The sequence below is a fragment of the Mustela nivalis genome (genome assembly GCF_964662115.1).
Source record: "Mustela nivalis genome assembly, chromosome: 19".
Taxonomy (NCBI): domain Eukaryota; kingdom Metazoa; phylum Chordata; class Mammalia; order Carnivora; family Mustelidae; genus Mustela; species Mustela nivalis.
The window spans coordinates 9,734,861-9,748,436 of record NC_139038.1 but is presented as its reverse complement, the minus strand read 5'-3'; the positions used below and the strand labels follow the sequence as shown (position 1 = coordinate 9,748,436).

The 13,576-nt window shown below is 45.5% G+C and overlaps 1 protein-coding gene across 1 annotated transcript in view; it reads right to left on the bottom strand.

Annotated features, from left to right (window-relative positions):
- The window catches only part of LOC309853960 (nuclear envelope pore membrane protein POM 121-like), a 58,057-nt gene extending 47,300 nt beyond the window's left edge, over window positions 1–10,757 (bottom strand). Inside the window, exon 1 of the mRNA XM_082712553.1 lies at window positions 10,620–10,757. The gene's annotated coding sequence lies outside the window, so the exon portion shown is untranslated. The remainder of the gene's footprint in view (window positions 1–10,619) is intronic.
- Between the last annotated feature and the right edge of the window lie 2,819 nt (window positions 10,758–13,576).

Below are 13,576 nucleotides of genomic sequence, written 5' to 3'. Positions count from 1 at the left end.
AGAGAGCAAGAGAAAAACCAAAATGACTTTTATGCCTTAATTTTGGGCCACACACCATCACTTCTATCACATTCCATTCATTAAAATCAAGTCATTAAGTACATCCCACACCTAAGAAGAATTAGTTTCTATCTTTCGAAGATCAGTGTGTCAAAGAATTTGTGAACACATTATGAAGTGCCCACACTAGATATCCGTATGGAAGAAAATTACTCTCAGCCCCTACCTCACACAGTACACAAAATATTAATCTGAAATGGACCAGAAAGGGGTGCCTGGTTGGCTCAGTTGGTAGAGCATGTGACTCTTGGTCTCGGGGTCATGGGTTTGAGCCCCATGTTGGGGCTCAGAGATTACTTAAAAAAAAAAAAATGGATCAGAGAACTAAATAAAGGGTAAAAATATAAAACTTCTAGAAGGAAACATAGACAATCCTTGTGTCCTTTGTGTGCAAAAAACACTTATTAAAAATAATTCAATGTTGTACACATAGCATATGGATAAATGTCAAAAACAACGTTAAGTGAAAAAGCAAAGTGACATAATGATACATGCAAAGTTAAAGGATACTAAATAATAATATTCCTAATATGGATACCCCACATATATTAAGATAATAATTGTATGCACAGGAAGAAAACACACAACTTCAACATCATGTTCACACCTAGAAATGGCATTCAGGTGGCATACACAAAGGAACTTTAATTGTATCTTTAATATATTTTTATTTTATTGTTTTTTAAAGATTTGGAGAGAGAGTGTGTGGATGTGCATAAGAGAGTGTGCACATAAGCATGAGAGAGAGCATTCACGGGGTGGGGAGGGACTAAAGGGAGAGGGAAAAGCTGACTCCCTGCTGAGCAGAAAGCCCTATGTGGGGCTCGATCCCAGGACCCTGAGATCATGACCTGGGCCAAAGGCAGATGCTTAACTGACTGAGCCACCCAGGCGCCCCTGAATTTTTATTTTTAAAGATCTGAAACATGGCAAAATATAAACATTTGGTGATAAAGGAAATATTCCTTATATTATCCTCTGTATATTTTTGAAGTTTGAAATACTTCATATTAAAAAACACTTTTTAAAGATTCATTTATTTATTTGACAGAGATCACAAGTAGGCAGAGAGGAAGAGGGAAGCAGGCTCCCCGCTGAGCAGAGAGCCTGATACAGGGCTCGATTCCAGGACCCTGAGATCATGACCTGAGCCAAAGGCGGAGGCCTAACCCATTGAGCGACCCAGGCACCCCAAAAAAACATTTTTATTTTACTTTATTTTTTAAAGATTTTAATTTATTTATTTGACAGTGAGAGATCACAAGTTGGCAGAGAAGCAGGCAGCGAGAGAGAGGGAGAAGCAGACTCCCTGCCAAGCAGAGAGCCCGATGTGGTGCTTGATCCCAGGACCCTGGGATCATGACCTGAGCCACAGGCAGAGGCCTTACCCCACTGAGCTACCCAGGTGCCCCTCAAAAAACATTTTTAAAGGATCCAGTGGATTTGGCAATAGGAGATTATTGGTGAACCTGACTAGAAAAAATCCGTTTTTAGTATTTATATTATTATTTATATTGGGGTCAGCAAACTATGACCTGCAAACAGGTCACCTATTGCTATAAATAAAGTTTCACTGGAACAGAGTCATGCTCATTAGATTATGTATGTCTGTGGCTGCTTTCCTACCACAACAGTAGAGTTTAGTGACAGAGACCATATGGCCTCTATGCCTCAAATATTAACTACCCGGCCCTGATTTATATCATCTACAGCACTTGGCTTAATGTCGGCTACATAGTAAGATCCAAAGAAATGTGCTAGTACTCCCAAACAGTGCACGTTGTTTACTTTGCTCAGTAAATATTAGCTGAGCTCCTACTACCTGCCAGATAATGCTGTAGGCCCCGATTACAGGACAAAAAAATGACCAGACAGGACTGATCCCTACACTCTTGTTTCTTCCTTCCGTGTTCAAGGTTGCCTTGGAGTATAATATAGTACTTTAATGTACTACTTCCCACTAGAGGGCAGCCTGAAGTTTTTCCATAATGGCACAGCTGTTAACCTCGCCTTCCACACCACCCGTGAACGGCTATGAAGGACAAAATACCAGACTACCTAAGGGTTGTATTTATTCTCTCAAGATTGTCATTGACAAAATTATAAAATGGGTCAAGTATGTTTTTGGAACTCCCGGCCTCCTATTTCTTCACCTTTCCTTAGAGGCACCACTTGCAAGTAACAAATGTGACAGAACCAGTCAAGTAGATCTCACACCAGTGGATAGTCAGGGTCGGGGGGGGGGGGAGAGAAGAAGATTCCTGGGGAGGAAGGGACCAGCCCGGTAAGCACAGAGCTGCAGACCAGAAGCTACCCTGGATGCAGAAACACCTGGATGCCTGCTTGCAAATACAGACACCAACATGCACGTCTACCCACATTAAAAGAAGAGAAAACACAAAACTCCTATTCATTAATTCACTAGTTATTGCAAAGGCACCCACTGCCTTCTTTGTGCCACGTAAGATACAGCAAGGAGCACAGCAGACACAGAACCAGCTCTCAAGGAGCGTATAGTCTAACATGGAAATCAGACAGTAGACACATAAAATACACTGAAAGTACAGAAGTAGAAAAGAAAAAGACTGTTTCAGTTACTAATAGTAAAAAAAAAAAAACCAATAAAATGTGCAGTAGTACTAAACAATCATTTTCTTTCTCTCTTTTTTCCCTCTCCCTTTCTTTTCCTTCCTTCCTTTCTTGGAGAGACACACACAAAGAGAGAGAGAGAGAGAGCGCGCAACCGGGAGGGGCAGAAGGAGAATCTCAAGCAGACGCTGCACTGAGCACAGAGTCTGATGTGGGGATCGATCTCCTGATCCTGAGATCATGACCTGAGCCAAAAACCAAGAGTTGGATGCTGAACTGACTGTGCCACCCAGGCACCCCAAATAATCATTTTTAGATCCTCCGAGATTCTGTGATTCCAGTGCACTGGCTTGTTTCTGGCCTGCAATGTCTGGGAAGTCAGCTAGGAAGACTCAAAGGCTAAGGGTGCTTGATGGGTAGAGGCTGGAATCATCTAGAGGCATCTTCACTCAACTAGCTAGTGGCTGATACCAGTCATCAGCTGGGACCTCTGCTGAACTGTGGGCCGGAACAGATGCACATTTCTTCTGCCTATTGTCTCTCCATATTGGTTAGTTTGAGTTCCCTCACAATATGACGGCTTGGTTGAAAGAGAAAGCATTCCCAGAGAAAAAGGCAGATGTGCGCAGCATTTTGATGATCGGCCTGGGAAGTACCACAGCATCGCTTCTGTCCTACTGAATTTGGTCAAGACAATCTCAAAGATCTGCACACGTTCAAGGGAAGAGACAAACTGCCACCATCATTGGGATGGAAGCAGCAGTAAGATTATATTGTAACAAGAGCATGTGTAATGGGAGATATTACTGTGGTCACCATCAGAAAATACACTCCGCCCCAGGCTGTCATGATAACATAGGATGGGGGCACAACTTAGCCAAAGAGGTTTCTGTGAGGAAGTCTTGTCTTGGGCGTAGGGGATCGGGGGCTAAGAGGAGCCTGGGGAAGTTTCGGGTGGAGGCACATGAAAGGCTGCGGTCCACAGAGAGGCTGGTGTGTGGGAATGCTGGGTTTTAGTGCATTCAAAGAGGCAGCAAGGGGAGAGAAGAGGCAAGGGGAAAGGCGGAAGATACACAGGGAAGATTCCGTGTGCTCTGGGTCATGCCCTCCATAACAGCAGAACAGCAGAACAACAGCAGCCTCCAGCCAGTGCTGTCCTAGGAAAAGAGAAGCTGGAGAGGACAGGAGCAAACTGGTGACAGTGGGGGAAAAGGTGCGTGGTTTAGCTGCCACCCTACCCCAGACGTCCCAATATGGAAGATGAAATTGAATCTGGCCAAGTCTTATCCAAAGTAAAAAGTCTGGAGGAAATAGCTCTGCCTCTAACAGATGCCAGAGGCAGCTGGAAACAGAGGCTGCACAGCTGTATCAGCAACACAGTGGAGGCAGGGAGATCCAGCACATTTGTGGTAAAAACTCAAGTTGCTATCACTCAGGCAGGTACCGCAACCCTGTATTTCTTGCCCTCATACTCAGTTCAGATCAGCAACTCAGTGGGGTTCTTATCTTATACTTGGGACTGAATGTGTGTCCAGACGCTGGTCTTGTCTCGAAAGATTCAGATCCAGGGTGCCTGGGTGGCTCAGTGGGTTAAAGCCTCTGCCTTAGGCTCAGGTCATGATTTCAGGGTCCTGGGATCGAGCCCTGCATCAGGCTCTCTGCCTCCCTCTCTGCCTACTTGTGATCTCTGTCAAATAAATAAATAAAAATCTTAAAAAAAAAATGAATCAGATCCAAGAGGTTTACCTTTAAAATGGTTACTCTGGGGGCACCTGGGTGGCTTAGTCATTGAGCCTCTGTCTTTGGCTCAGGTCATGATCCTAGGGTCCTGGGACTGAACCCTGCATTGGAGCTGGGTGGGAAGCCTGCTTCTCCCTCTCCCACTTCCCCTGCTTGTGTTCCCTCTTAACTGTCTCTGTCAAATAAATGAATATAATGCTAAAATAAAATAAATTGGATACTCTCTATCACTGTGCAGTTATCAATATATCATATCAACTCAAATTATAATTATCTGTATGCAAATGACAAGAGATAAAACCAGCAGCATAAGCATGTAAAATAGTCTGGCTTGTGTGCTTCTCTAAACATACAATTTCGATCGACCTACAGAAATATGACACAGAGGGCGCCTGGGTGGCTCAGTGGGTTGGGCCACTGCCTTCGGCTCGGGTCATGATCTCAGGGTCCTGGGATCGAGTCCCACATCGGGCTCTCTGCTCAGCGGGAAGCCTGCTTCCTCCTCTCTCTCTCTCTCTGCCTGCCTCTCTGCCTACTTGTGATCTCTGTCTGTCAAATAAGTAAAATCTTTAAAAAAAAAAAAGAAATATGACACAGATTATGTGGACACTAAACTACTTGCACTGATCTATGCTTCTGCATGGAATGCCTTTACTCACCTAGGGAAAACCTATTTATCTTCTAAGATTCAGCCTGAGTGTCACAACCTCTGTGGACCCTTCCTCAGCCCCAAACATATGGCCACGTCCACCCTGCAGTCCCCATTCTGTCTTGTACAGACTAATTTCATTGCATTTATGTATTGTGTGCATTCATATATATATTACTCCCCACGCAAGTCTCTGGGCTCTTTGAAGACCTGGATTATACCTTATTTGCTCATGTTTGGATGTGCAACACAGCGAGCACTTGATAAATGTTGGCAGATTACTGTGTGACCAAAAATTTCATCTTCAAACTGAAGCTAAAGAGAATTGACTCTGCTACTTTGGTGGGAGATCACAGACAATTTGTGTTATCTTTTACTGAAGCAGAGTCCATGCCAAACTTGAAGGATTTAACAACCACCGACCCCTGTGTAATGCCTGCTGATTTGGTGCCAGCTGCTGTTCTAAGTGTTTGCCATGGACTAGCCCACCTAATCTCCTGCCAGTCCACCAACCATATGCGAGTCTAGTAAGGGATAAAAAGGCTGAGGCTGTTCACCTGGAGAACAGGGCCCACATGGACAGATGAAATGAGGAAAGAGATACGGAGGCAGATGGGCTAGAGAGTGGGGTTCTGCATGCTGTATACTGAGGTGAGGTTTCACTGCCAGCTGTGACCCTGAGGACATAACCCGTACACAGTATGGACAGGAGTGTTCATCACACAGGAGCAAGTGTATCACTGCTAAAAGGAATAGTCACACTCTCAAAATTTCTCAATAAAATGATTACAAATGCCAGATGTTGTTTCTGGTTCCACAGAAGACAGACTAAATACAGCCATCACATTCTTCTTGCTAATTACAACCAAAACTCCTGCTCAAAATACATGAATCCATGGTCCTCTTGAAAGAGGTCAAGACCTCTTTCAAGAGGTGGAGAAAAGAAGGCAAACTGGGTAGGGACCTAAGAGAAGACCCAGTGGTGAGTTTCCCAGGTGGTCGGTTTGTTTTGTCTTCTGTTTATCCTGTCTTGGGTAACAGAGCAGCCTACAACAGAAAATGCCAGCAAGCCCCCCACCAACTGCCTCACCTGGAAAAGCCCTAAGAAATGCCCACTCTCTCTAGCCCAATGACCATAAAGAGGGGAGTTCTGCAGGATGGCACCATTTTGACTACTGCCACCCTACTCCAGGCAAACACCAGGAAAGAACCCATAGTGTTCCTCTTCCCATCAGGTACTACAGAGACTGTGGGACAAAGCCCAGTTCATCAATGCCCACTCTGCCCCAGCAAAGCAGAGGTGACACCTCCCCCTTCCCATCAAGCACTGAAGAGATTGGGGAGGAGCCCTACTATCCACAACCTGCACTAACTGAATAATACTATAAAGGGTAGCATACCATGCTGTCTCAAATAGAATGTGAAAAAGGATTCTTTTTGCGGGGGGGGGGGGGAGTTGCCCAAACCCATGACCCTGAGATCAAGACCTGAGCTGAGATCAAGAGCTGGATGCCTAACTGACTGAGCCACCCAGGCACCCCATAGGAAAAGGGATTCTTTAAATATGTGTATGAAGGACAGGGCATGCCACCCCAAGCAGCCCACATGTGAAACCAATCAGCAACAACAAAACAAAAGCTTTGAGAACTGAACCTCAATGTGGAAAATTCTGATGGTTCAAATTGGCCTCTGAATAGTATACAAGTGGGTCAGGCCAAGCTAGATCTTCAGAGGTTTCAAAAACTAAATTGCATTTTGCCTACAAATATGGACCAGAAGGTCCACATTTGACTGCTAAAATAGAAGATATTTATAGGAAATAGAGCCTCAAAACATAATAACCAGAATATATCCAGCCTCAAAACAAAATGTCCAGGATAAAATAAAAAATTATTCCTCATACTAAAAACCAGAAAAACAACTCAAATGAGAAAAGCCAATCAACAGATGCCAACGCTGACGTGTCAAGATGTTGGAATTACTAAATAAAGATTTTAGAGCAGGTATCACAAAAATGTCCCAATATGTAATTATAAACACTTTTGAAAGATACTGGAAAACAGAAAGCCTCATCAAAGAAAAAGATATAAAGACCCACACAGAAATTTCAGAATGAAAAATTACAGTAAGTGGAAACTCAAGAATGGGGTTAATAACAAAATGAAGATTTAAAAGAGGAAAGAATCAGTGAACCTGAAGATATATCAGTAGAAATACCCAATCTGAACAACAGAGACAAAACAGAAAAAAAAAAAGAACAAGTGCCTACAAGACAATAACAAAAGATCTTACTCCATTTACTGGAGTCCTAGGACAGGAAAAAGATTGTGATACACAAAGAATACTTGAGGAAATGATTGCTGGAAAGATCCTAAATTTGGCAAAGGACATAAACCTACCAATTCAAGAATCTGAGCAAACCCTAAATGGATAAACCCCAATAAATCAACACCCAGACACATCAAATGTCTGAAAATAAAAGACAAAGAAAAAATCTTGAAAGTGGATGGAGGGAAAATACAGGGGAAGAACAATTCAAAGGATGAGAAATTTCTCATCAGAAACCATGAGGAGAGAGAGAAGTGGCAAACATTTTTTTTAAGTGCTGTAAGAAAAGAACTGATGATGCATAATTCTATATCCAGTGAATGAAGGTGGAATAAAGACACTATGAGATAAAGGAAAATAAAATGATCTGCCACTGTCAGAACTGCTCTAAAAGAAGGGGATGGGCAGCCTGACTGGCTCTGGCTGTAGGGCATGCAACTCTTGATCCTAGGGCTGGGAGTTTGAGCCCTATGTTAGGTGTAGAGATTACTTAGAAACAAAATCTTAAAACAAAACAAAAAGGATGTGATCAAGGAAAAGTTCTTTAAATGGAAAGGAAATAACAAACTGGAAACACCAGGAATGAAGGAAAAAAGCACTTTTTAAAAAGTGTAATATCTAGGTGAATGTAATCTCTTGAATTTTTAAAGTTATGTTTGATAGATGAAAGCAAAATTATGACATCATCTCATGAGGTTCTCAATGTATGCAGAGATAATATTCAAGACTACAATCTCATAAAGAAAGGGAAAGGGATGTAAAGGTGGTAAAGTTTCTACATTCCACATGAACTGCTAAAAAGATTAATACTACTAAATTATCATAAGTGTGTATAAAATAACCTCTATAGCAACCACCAAAAATCTATAAAATGAGAGCTACATTAAAAGTCTAGAAATATTAAAGTGGCATACTAAAAAATGTTCAAGTCCTGTCCCACAATAGGGCAAGAAAAGGGAGAGAGGTACAAAAGAAACAGAGGGGACAAAGAGAAAACAAGTAAAATTGAAGACTTAAATCCTAACCAATCAAAATTTATATTAAATGTAAACTGTCTAAATAGACCCGTTTGAAAAAATGGATTGTCAGGGTGCCTGGGTGGTTTGGTCTGTTAGGAGTCTGACCCTTGATTTCGGCTCAGGTCATGATCTCAGGGTCATCGTGAGATCAAACCCAGTGTTAGGTTCTGTGCTGAGCATGGAGCCTACTTGAGATTCTTGCTCTTTCTCTCCCTCTCCCCCTCCCTGTCCCACATGCTCACGCTTTCTCTAAATAAATAAATAAATAGATTGTCAAATTAAAAAAAAGAAAACACTATGTCACACAAAATGGCAGAGTAGGAAGCTCTTCACCAAAGCAACCATTGAGCTGGGAAAAGTGATTACAGTCGACTATTTTGGAGCTCTGGAACCTAACCAAAAACTTTCAGCCCCCACAGAAATCTTTACAAAATAAAGGCTGCTGATTTTTCACAAGTGAGCAGCATGTGAAAGAAAACCAGCCAACATCCCCCATTCCTCAGACAGACATGCTGCCACTCTATGGACAGCAGCCTGCAGTCCTGAGGAAGTTGGCTGATGCCAGGACAGGCAGTGGAAATCCTGTCCTTCATAAATTTAGGGTCACACATTTAGGACAGTCTGATGGATCCCTGAGGACCAGGATGGATGCTTCAGTTAGATCCCTCAGCAGCAAACAGCTTCCCACGGGGGCATCTATCTTATTTGAAGAGACAGAATCCCCTTTCCCTGCTTCCCAGTTTAGAGTCAGGCACTTAGGGACATCTATGTCAGGTTACTTACTCACTGTAGAGTAAATGAAACAGACGCTTCAGGGGTCATACAAAAACAAAGGTACACACTTTGAAAAATCTGTTGGAAAGGTAACACCCAATTCCTGCCCCTGACAAGCAAGAAATTAGCAATGCCTGATGACTAAGAAAATCACCTTTGGAGACATTGAGAACATACAATCATCCACCAAAAATTATAAAACACACCAAGAAACAGCAAAGTATGGCCCCTCCACAGGGGAAAAAAAAAAAAAAAGAATCTGACGGAAACCAGGCCCCAAGGAAGCCCAGACATCGCGCTTCCTAAAGGCGACCTGGAAGCCAACCATCGTTCCCGTGTTCCCGGAGCTCTGGAAACCACAAACAAAGAACTAAAGGCGATCAGAAAACAACAGATGAAGAAAACGAGAGTATCTATGAGAAAAAAAGAATCATGCAAAGGAACCAGAAAGAAACTGTGGACTTGGGGCGCCTGGGTGGCTCAGTGGGTTAAGCCTCTGCCTTCAGTTCAGGTCATGATCTGAGGATCCTGGGATCGAGCCTTGCATCGGGCTCTCTGCTCAGCAGGGAGTCTGCTTCCCCCTCTCTCTCTCTCTGCCTGCCTCTCTGTCTACTTGTGATCTCTGTCTGTCTGTCAAATAAATAAAATCTTTAAAAAAGAAAAGAAAAGAAAAGAAACTGTGGACTGGAAAGTCGGTTAAATGTCAAGCTCGGGAGAGGGACCCAGCAGCAGATCTGAGGAGTAAGAGAAAAGATGAGCGAACTTGAAGATCGGTTCTTTGAAATGATCGGGTCTGAGGACAAGAAAGCTGAAGGAAGAGACGGAACAAGCCCGAAAAACCCGCGGGAGGGCCACAGGAGCGCAGAGGGCGGGGTGACACGGGGACCGCTGTAGAGGACCTGGCCCCTCCCTAGAACGAAGAGGCAAACCCGACAGCTCCGCGCCGGAGCGGCGGTCGCGAATTCAGTCGGTGAACACACCGGAAGTGGACGACCGGGCGAGGACGCGAGTACCCCGAGTTCGGATTCAGACAGTCTGAGATAACGCATCGCGGCACAGAGAGCGGCCCCGCAAAGACATAAAACGCAGTCCCAGAGCTTCCAAGGCACGTCCTGTTTGCCGAGGGCACTTAGGAGCCTGGTCACCGGGGAGAGGGGACAGCGGACCACCGCCTGCTAAAAGAGGGCCAAGAACAGAACCCTGAAGAGAGACCTAGAGGTGGGCTGAGGAGCAGAAAGCAGGGGGGAGCGGCAAGCAGAAGTGACCTCTAGGAGCCCACGGGGGCACAGGAATGAGTGGCCGGCGTGACGGTTAAACAGCAAACGCGGCGGACCCACTAGGCGCCAAACTGCCTTTCCATTATGACGTGCCCCGCCGAACCCAGGCCACCTCAGCCGGGTGGGAAGCGCCGGCGGCCGGCCCGGAAGTGAGCTTGGAGGGCGCGCGTGGAAGGGGCTCACCTGACTGCGCACCTCCAGCGGGTGGCCCAGCCGGGGCCCCAGCGAGCGGCCAGCCCAGGCGGCTGCGGCCCAGAAGGCCCCGTCGTACTCGAGCCTCCTCAGCCTCCCGGGACAGCCCGCCCCCGAGCAGGGCGAAAGCCGCGTGCTCCCGCCATGCACCGCGCGCGCGCACGCGCGTGTGTCTTGCGTCACTGCGGACGACTCCCGCGAGAGCCAGCATGGGGAGCCAGTTGCCAGGCAACCAGGCTCGGTTGCTTGCTCCGCGCAGTGGGTTTCGGGAGTCTTGGAACTGGGCGGGAAGAGGCTGTGGTGAGGTTCCCGCCCTTGGTCTTCGCCTTGCAGACGTGCGGAATCCAATTCGATGAATCTTTCCTGCAGGACGGGGTGATCTACTCAGTTCCAGGAACCCACGTCCCCTAGGGCACCGGTTGCCTCCAAGGCCGTGACCGAGAGCCCAAATACCTGCCTCAGCCCTGCCTGCCCTTTGCGGGTGCGGGATCTTTCTGGGATCTGCAGGATCTTCCCCCGCCGGAAACTGAGCACCTGTCCGTAGCTGGACCTTTCTCAGGGTCCAGTCGTTGGGTGTTCGTTTTGTTCCCTTGTAAACCGCCCCCCACAGACCTCTGTGAAGACTGCCTGGACAACGGCACATTTACACTGAAGCCAGACCTAACGGGCACTTTTTTTTTTTTTTTTTAACAGTTGGTAAGGGGTGTTTCCCACGCCCTCACCCCCAGCCCCCAATCATTCTGTCCCAAGGTCTGGCTAAAACTGAGCCGCTACCACCCGTTCTACCAGTCTCAGCATTAAAGAGAAGCCCTTTCTGGGGGCGGGGTGTGCCAAACTCTGGAATTCCTCTCTCTTACCCCAGACTGATTTTGTCACCTCTCTCGCTCCTTCATTTTATTGGGCATAGTTCACATTCCTCCCAATTCTACAAAAACACTTTTCATCCTCATTCCAACCTGCAGGTCTTTCTGGCTCTAAGCAGCAGCTCTCTGGCTGCTTTTCCTTCCCCCCAGGAGCTCGGCTCTCATGACCCATCACTTCTGTTCTCCCTTCAGCGAGATTTCTCTTTGCCCTTTTGGCCAGTCTCCATCCGATGTGAAACCAGGCTGTGTCTCTTCTCCAGTCTGGCTGATTCTTAACATCGCTGGTGAAAAACGAAGAACCGTGCCATCCTTCCTCCATAAATGCATGTTTTCTAAAAAGCGGTGGGCTCCGACAAACAGCCGACTGGAAATGGTTTATCCATTCTGTGAGCTTGCTGTCATATGAGCTACAGCCTTTACCCCAAACTTCCTAAAGTCTGCCACAAACGTGCTACTCAATCCCATTCTACTTCTAGTAAATAATTTCACCTACATCTATTTGCTCTGGAGCAAGGGAGGTATCCCAACCCTCCCTCTGGGGCTGCCAGAAACTGCAGGAGAGTTTCCCTCCACCATTTTGTGTTTTTAGTGATGGATGACCTAAGGAAGCAGTTAAACCTGAGTGGTTTTATTAGTATTTTTGAGAGAGAGAGAGAGAGAGAGAGAGAGAACAAGTGGGGGTGGAGCACAGGGAGAAGGACAAGCAGACTCTGCACTGAGCAGAGCCTGACACAGAGCCTGACTTGGGGCTTGATGCCATGACCCCAAGATCATGACCTGAGCCAAAACCAAAAGTCAGATGCTTAACCTACTGAGGCATTCGTGTGCCCCAAACCCGAGTGTGTTTATGCTAGGTTTGATGACGAGTGCAAAGTCACAGGAAAATGTCATCGGTTGAAGGAAATTGTGAGCTGAGTGCAGTAAACTTGGGTAATCTGTTCAGATTCTTCTTGGCATCTCTCACATGGAGATAAGGATGTTCCTTGCCTCCAGGATAAGGAGGGTACCTCTCACATGGTCTGCTTCAGAGGAAGGTCAGAAAGTCCTTCCTGTACCAGCCATTTCTTAATTTCCCTCAACTTCAAATATTCAGTATGCCAAAGTGCCATATTGAATATCAGCTTGTTCCAAACCCTGTCAAAAGAAAACAGTCCTGATAAAAATGAAATTTCCTTTGTTTCCTGTCCCCCTCCCTTTTTTCCTAGAAGCAACTACTACCATAAATTTTATATCTGTATACACTTAAGTATATATATATGTGTGTGTGTGTATACAGATATACAGATTATATATATATAATATCTCCAAAAAACATTTTGAGTGTTTAGATATCCCCTAATTTTCTCACTGGCTTATAACTCCATCTGTCATACACTGTTGCATAGAGACAGAAACAGATCCGAGGGGTTGGGGAGAGGGGTGAGTAGGGAGTGACTGCTAATAAGAGGTTTTCTTCTGGGGAGATGAAAATGTTTGGGAACCAGATAGAGGTGGTGGTTGCATGACAGTGTGAATGTTCAAAATGAACGAAATGGTTAATTTTATGTTAATCTTACCTCAATCTAGCAAAAGCAGTAAGAAGGCACGGAAAGGTTTTAAGAAGGGAGGGTGACAAGAACAGATGTCACTTCAGGAATGATGATTACTCTAGCTGCAGAATGAGAATCGTTTGGCAGGGGCAGAGCTGGGTAGGTGGGAGACAGAGAAGTCTATCGAGGTTATTTAGATGAGACCTGATAGCTAGTGTCACACCACACCTCTGCTTACGATCCCCACCATAAAGTCTCCGATCTTTCCAATGGCTCTTGCGACCTTCTAGGATTTGGCACTGAGTTTGGCCACCCTCTGTCAGCACAGACATCTGTCACGATCAGTGTTCCAACGTCTCTCGCAATGCCTTTAGCTTTGCCTGGAGTATTTTCCCCCTCTCCCTCCCCGACTGCCAACTTTTCTTTTAGAGTTCTTAAACATTTTCTAATACATTTTTTATAGTGAGCAGGGGGAAGAGCAGAAGTAAAAGGACAAGCAGACTCTGCGCTGAGGGCAGAGCCTGACATGGGGCTCAATCCCAGGACCCTGAAAGCA